The sequence below is a fragment of the Hypomesus nipponensis genome, chromosome 4 (genome assembly GCF_054491055.1).
Source record: "Hypomesus nipponensis isolate SF chromosome 4, ASM5449105v1, whole genome shotgun sequence".
In the NCBI taxonomy this organism is placed as follows: domain Eukaryota; kingdom Metazoa; phylum Chordata; class Actinopteri; order Osmeriformes; family Osmeridae; genus Hypomesus; species Hypomesus nipponensis.
In genome coordinates, this window is record NC_140364.1 from 13,350,023 (window position 1) to 13,356,926 (window position 6,904).

The 6,904-nt window shown below is 52.0% G+C and overlaps 1 long non-coding RNA gene across 1 annotated transcript; it reads left to right on the forward strand.

Moving 5' to 3' along the window:
- The first annotated feature begins 1,191 nt into the window (after positions 1 to 1,191).
- LOC146295695 (uncharacterized) lies at positions 1,192 to 3,420 on the forward strand. The gene is made up of 2 exons (XR_014753285.1): positions 1,192 to 1,658; positions 3,074 to 3,420. It is a non-coding gene; the product is annotated as an uncharacterized LOC146295695 (long non-coding RNA).
- The last annotated feature ends 3,484 nt before the right edge of the window (positions 3,421 to 6,904 follow it).

The following is a 6,904-nucleotide window of genomic DNA, read 5'->3' on the forward strand; positions in this document are numbered from 1 at the left end:
CTCCTCTCCCCCCATCTCATCTTCCTCCTCCACCTCTCTCCCCCCATCTCATGTTCCTCCTCCACCTCCTCTCCCCCCATCTCATCTTCCTCCTCCACCTCTCTCCCCCCATCTCATCTTCCTCCTCCATCTCTCTCCCCCCATCTCATCCACCTCCTCCTCTCTCCCCTCCACCTGCTCTATCTCTCTCCCCCCCACCATCCATCTCTCCCCCACCAGGAATAGACTAGGGGGAAGGGAAGTCTAAGGGGGAGGAAAACAAGCAAATGAAGAGTCACTAGATAGAGGAAGATTTGATTGGAAGAGGAGAAGAGAGAGGAAAGAGGAGATGTTGTAGCCATGTTGGAGTGATTATCAGTGTGATTCCAGGAATTAAACATTCTTTTGGCTCCTAGAGCAGCAGGAGATCGAGGGAGGGAGGGAGGGAGGGAGGGAGGGAGGGAGGGAGGCAGGCTTGGTCTTGTGATCCATCAGGCACTCCATCTTGTTGGCCTTCTCTCTGGCACTGTAGGGTTCGTTTATCAACGCCACTTCAGCCTCGCCTCTCACTTTGTGGACAGTGTGTGTGTGTGTGCGGGAGACAGAGAGAGAAAGTGAGGCAGGGAGTGTATGCCTGCAAGTTTGTGAGTGTGCATGTGTGGCTGGGTGTGCGCTTGTGTGTGTAAAAGTGTGAGTGTGCGATGCTGTCCCCACACAGACAGAGACAGATGGTCTAACTCCCATCGGCTACATGTGTTTCCTGCCTGTAAGAGTGCATCACGCCACCTGATCCTGGAGGTCTGCACCAGGGTGCCGTCGAGGGCGAGGTCCCCTCCCAGGAACCCGGGGTCTGCTGCGCGAGCACCCCACCCAGCTGTCGCACCCCAACTCAACGCCAAGCACACGCCAAACAGCCTCCCTCTGCCAGTGGCCAAAACAGGAAATACGGATCCAGTATTTCAACAAGGTTTACCTGCGAGTGTAACACACACACACACACTCCTACCTGTCCATCATTCAGTAATCCTACCTCCTGAATGTACCCATCTTCCCCTGCACCTGTCCATCAGGGTGACAGCTGGCCTCCTTTGTGACAGGCGCTGGCGTCAACGTCAACTGAACGCCGTTCGGAGGGAGTGGCGGATATCTGTCTCTCTCTCCCTCCCCACCCCCCCACCCCCCCCAAAGTAAACTCCGCCGTGAACTTCTGTCCTAGTTTTCCTTTATCGCAGCGTGCGACGCAGCGGACCTCAGGACGATGATGAACAATGCATGAACAGGCCTCATCGGTCTGTGGAGTTTTTCCGCCTCCGCAAGCCGCTCCCCGCGTGGAAGGAGAGTGTGCGTCTGTGATCGTCGGAGGGCTGATAGCCCAGGGCGCTCTCTGGGTTTAGCATCTGGTTGAGTCTCTCACAGTCTCTGCGCTTGGCGTCAGGGCGCCGCCGCGACACGTCAGACGACAGCTCGGCGCGCGCGCACGAGCAGAGACCTCGTGCGCGGACGCAGAACCAGACGGGCGCATGCCGACCGACACGGAGCAGAACAGAAGCAGGCACAGATGGAATCTGTCGATCTGCCTTTAAAATGAGGATGCGACAAGTAGCGTTCAAGGCCCTGAACAGCAGCTAAACGATGAAGCTGGATCTCTGAGAGTGGAGCCACCTCTGAAATCTTCCACGGTATGAATGTTCTCAATGCAGTACTCAGCCTCGCGAGGCTGTTCTCTCGCCCTCCACTGAAACAGTGAGCTGAGCTTACCCAGCTTTTGTCCTCAACATTCTGACAGGGTTCTCATAGATACAGGGGAGTAGAGAGGTGGCGAGGTTGTGGGGGGTGAGGTAGGGTTGGGTGGAGGGAGGTGAGGTGAGGTGAAGAGAGGCAGGGGGGAGGGCCTAGGCCTTTGAGTTCACCATCAAGCCGCTCAGTCTTTTTCATCTCTCAGACTGTGGGGAACACAGCTTACTCACACATCTGGTATTTGTCGAGACCTCAAACCTCCTCCTCCTCTCCCTCCTCCTCCTCCTCTCCCTCCTCCTCCTCCTCTCCCTTTCTCCCCCCTGCAGCAGCTAGGTGTAAAACGTGTGAGCCAATAAGCAAAACAAAGAGAGGTTTTAGCAAATGCCTCTGTCTTTAAATGCCTGTCCTTACAGCATGGCAGAGGAGGGAGGTGTGAACCAAGTCAGGCAAAGGTGTGTCTGTGCGTGTGCGTGCGTGTGTGTTACTGTAAACCGTAGATACAGAGAAGGGAGGGGAGGCTGCTGTAGAGGTAGGTGAGGGTGAGGAGGATTCTGGGCAGAAGCGGTTCCCATGGCAACAAAAGCACTCCCGTAACAACGCCGAAGAAAGAAGACTTTCCGCGACTCTCTCTCCGTTTTTTGTGTTTTCGTTTCGTCTTCAGACACCACTCCCTATTCTGGGGGTCGTAAGGGTCACATGTCCAGAAGTAAAGATGTCGGGGGTGAAAGAATGCAGAGATGACCGAACAGGCTACCAGCAGGCCCATGAAAGGGTTAACGAGTCGAGAAAATGATGACCTGGGGAGAAGAGGGCTTTATCAACCGGTAGAAGGTCCATGAGCGTGTGTGTGTGGTTTGTGAGATGTGACCAGACGGCCTTTCAGCCAATTAGAGCCGCGAAGAGGAGAGGGAGACATTAGAGCGCAATTAGCTGTGATTGCCTCCACGTTGTTTTGGTGAGAGGCAGGGTGGTGTGAAATGACCAACTGCCTCCTCCTCCTCCGTGTTCCTCCTCGGAGGCCCTGCACGGCTCGAGGCTGGAATAACTTACCACAGGGAAGCACAACACAACCGGAAAACACATTCACCATCTCAAAATCTCCCCTCAGCCCCTGCCTCCTCTCTCTCTGTTCTCTTCCGTCTCAATTCTTCTTTCTTCACGCTCAACGTTTACCCTCGATCCACCCTCTCCCCCTGCCGTCCATGTTTACGTTTTTCTGTTTGGTTCTGTTCTCTGAAAGAGTCCAGAACTCTTTCAGAACTCTGTATCTCTCACTCTGTCTCTCTGCTCTTATCGTCCTCCCTGACTCCCCTCCTTTGTAGCTTTGACGTGTTCCCTCCACTTCTCCATTTTTCAGAGAACATTCCGGGAGCACGTATGTGTACCCACCTTGCCCTCAAGGTAACAGCGCATCACACTTGGTCTTCCTGTTCCCACTGTGAACACAGATCTAACCAAGGACAGCCTTGACTCTCTCGCTTTGTAACATAAAAAGTGTCAGGTCGCTGAGCGGGTAGAGCATCGGGCTAGTAATCTGAAGGTTGCCAGTTCGATTCCCGGCCGGTGCACATGACGTTGTGTCCTTGGGCAAGGCACTTCACCCTACTTGCCTCGGGGAGAATTTCCTTGTACTTACTGTAAGTCGCTCTGGATAAGACAATCTACTAAATGTAAATGTAAAAATAAACATGACATAGAAAGCAAGACGGGGGTGGGTACTGTATTTCTTCTCTCCTGAGCACTGTACAGAATGCTCTCTTCCTTCTCCTGTAGTGTGGTCTGATCCATTCGATGTTTTACCCTGGTGTGGGCATGTGATATTTAGCATGGTGTAGTTCGACGAGTGCATCAATTAGATAGTCTGGCGGAAATCAATAAAATGACTTGCTATTTAGTAACATAAGCAACCCACTCCAGCTGGGACCAAAGGAGAAAATAAAGAAGAACAGTTTTTCCAGAGAGGCAGGATAGTCTTCAATCCACGGCAGTCTTAATTCACATCGTCATACCAACCTTTAAGTTACAGTTTCATCGTCATACCAACCTTTAAGTTACAGTTTCTTGAGGATCTTCGAACAAAACAGTTAACACTCGTCACCTGGGTTCCTTTCACTGGTGTGGGGACAGTGTGGGACAGTCCTCACTGTGGCCTGTGCATGTTCCCAGCCTGACAGAGATGGGCTAGAGCCTGTCACTGCGGGGGTCAGCCTGGGTACAGGCGTTTGCAGAATCAGCCTCATGTCCTCTAAAGAGGCATGGGGAAGGGAGGGTTTCAACTGGACCTGGGTGCTAAACTAAGCATTAGATACACCCTGTGCTGATGACAGCGTATACTTGTGTGTGTGTGTGTGTGTGTGTGTGTGTGAGTATGTATGCGTGTGAGTGTGTGTGCCCGCAAGTGTGTGTGTGTGTGTGTGTGTGTGTTTGTGCTCCATGACTGGGTGGTTCAGCTCAGCTGGGGTGAGGCTCTCCTGACAAAGTGTCTAACACCACAGGCAGCTTCAACAGCAGTACGAGCCGGAGTATATTTAGCAGCTTTTTCCCATTTTGTCTCTCTCCCTCTCACTCCCTCTGTCTGTCTGTCTGTCTGTCTGTCTCTCTCCTTTCTCCCCCCCCCCCTCTCTCCCCTCTCTCGCACGCTCTCTCTCTCTCCACCCTCTCCTCCTCGCCTTTATCTCCTGTCATCTCCCTTCTCCTGCTCTCTCCATCCTTTCATTCAGAGTCCGTTTCCTCTCTGCGGGGAGGGAGTGGAGCGTTGATTGGCGCCGTGCAGGGTGAATGGCAGGGGAGGGAGAGGAAAGAGGGGAGGAGAGAGGAAGGGAGAGGAGAGAGGAAGGGAGGAGAGAGGAGGAGAGAGTGGAGAGGGGAGGAGAGAGCAGAGGACAGATGGGAGGAGAGAGGAAGGGAGGAGAGAGGGTAGGTGAGAGGAGGAGAGAGGGGAGGGGAGGGGAGAGAGCGGAGGACAGAGGGGAGTAGAGAGGAAGGGAGAGAGGGGAGGGGAGAGGAGGAGAGAGGAAGGGAGGAGAGGGGAGGGGAGAGCGGAGGAGGAGAAGAGCGGCTGGTGGCCATGTTGAATCCACACCTTTTGCCTCGGCACCCGACGGAGGAGACAGAGCACAGAACCACAGGGGAAGAAAACAGCAGGGGTTGCTACAGCAACACACACAACAACAACAACAGGGGTTGTGGATTACTGTGGTGATAATAACCCCCAATAATAACCAGTAATACCATGAATAACCCCTCTTGATCTTGACCTTTGCGTGGCGCTGCTTAACCTCTCACAGTGTGGTTGGATGCAGATAATCTGGATGGTCTGGACGGTCCGGGAATGGCAGCACATCGCATTAATCCTGTAAGAGCCTCGGTTGTAAAATTACAATGTCACTTTTAGCTCTATAATTGCTCTTTCCCAAAAATATATATTTGCAAATGTTTGTTTTTTTGGAGAGCTAAAAGTGACATTGTAATTTCACAACTGGGTCTGACAGGGTTAGGGGTTTTGAAGGTGCAACTGTATATCTGTATCTATACAGTAATGATACTCTAAGAAATCTTCGTTCACCTCGGTGTCTGAGACTGTGTAAGTGTGTGTGTGTGTCCTGATGGAATCAGTGTTACCGTCATCTACCTCTTTGCTTCTCCCACACTGAGCACACACACACACACACACACATACAGTACACACACACATACAGTACACACACACAAACACGCACGCACCAACCCAGTCTCTCACAAATTACTTTCCTTGACAGCATATCGGCAAAAGCCGATTTATGTTCTGAGACAAACACACACGCACACAGCATCACTCTACCCTCAGGGAAGCACACACACACACACAGCTACTCATCTCATTTACACACACTGGCTAATCTCTGACATGCACATCCTAATCTCTGACATACATAACCTCCAAGCATGGAGATGCACCTTGGGACTGGAGAGAACAGGACTAGAGAGGCTAGGACAGAACTAGTGAGGCTAGGACAGGACTAGAGAGGCTAGGACAGAACTAGAGAGGCTAGGACAGAACTAGTGAGGCTAGGACAGGACTAGAGAGGCTAGGACAGAACTAGAGAGGCTAGGACAGGACTAGAGAGGCTAGGACAGAACTAGTGAGGCTAGGACAGGACTAGAGAGGCTAGGACAGAGAAGAGGCCAGGATACAAAGCAGAGCCAGACAGGAGGCTGGCAGCTCTCCATCCTGCTTGTTCATTTCTCTTCTCGTTGACCCCAGGACAGATCTATCTCTGGAGAACAATCTATTACATCTTGAGTCATCTAACCTCCCAGTGGTTCTATGATGAGAAAGATAATAAGGAAGGATATTTTAAAAGTAATATAGAAAGACATTGAGAATAGGACAGTGATTTCCTTCCTGGGAAGAGAGAAAGAGTGAGAAAGAAGTAAGTTAGAGAGAGAGCGAGTGAGAGAGAGAGAGAGAGAGGGAGAGAGGGAGGGAGAAAATGAGTGGGAGATGACAAAAACAAAAAAACTAGCCTTGGGGAAAAAATGTGCTAACCCTGGCTAATTGTTGAGGCTAATTTCTTTAAGTGCGTATGCTTGGCCGCGGCTCTCACTGCCGCCAGGCTCCACGCTCACACGCCAGCGTCCGTAGCTCAGCGTCCGGTCAGCGCACCCCTCTTCTTCTTCTCCTCGCTCGCGGCGCTCCGAGATCGTCTGCTCAGCGACACACTTCAGTGACCCTCCTTCCTCTCTCAGTCCTGCCGGGCCGATGACAGACTTCCCTCTCTCCTCAACCTGTCATCCTCACAGCAATCCCAAAATAGACAATTTTTGCTGTGTCTTGTAATGCCTTGTGTTGATGGTTCCATAGTTTGTCGGTCATACAGTTTGAAAAAGGCCGTCTGCCTCTCCAGCTGTACGCCCTTTCAAATGAACAAACAAGCAATTGTTTCCCGGTCCAGTCAACAGCAGATTCACCCATCCTCACAGCTGCAACTAAAACGGGTCAAAATGACGTGGTCGTTTTTCTTTCCGTGTCACATTTGGTTTTCCTGGGAGTGATCCTAAAGATGTCTGACAGGGTCCCAGGATGCAGGTGAGACTGGTGTCAGGAAAGCATGTTCTCTCTGGACAGGCAGGAGACTGGCCACCTAGCGGGGGCTAGGGGTCCTTGTCTCAGGCTGTTGGTGTCTCAGGAGAGTGACTCAGCGAGGAG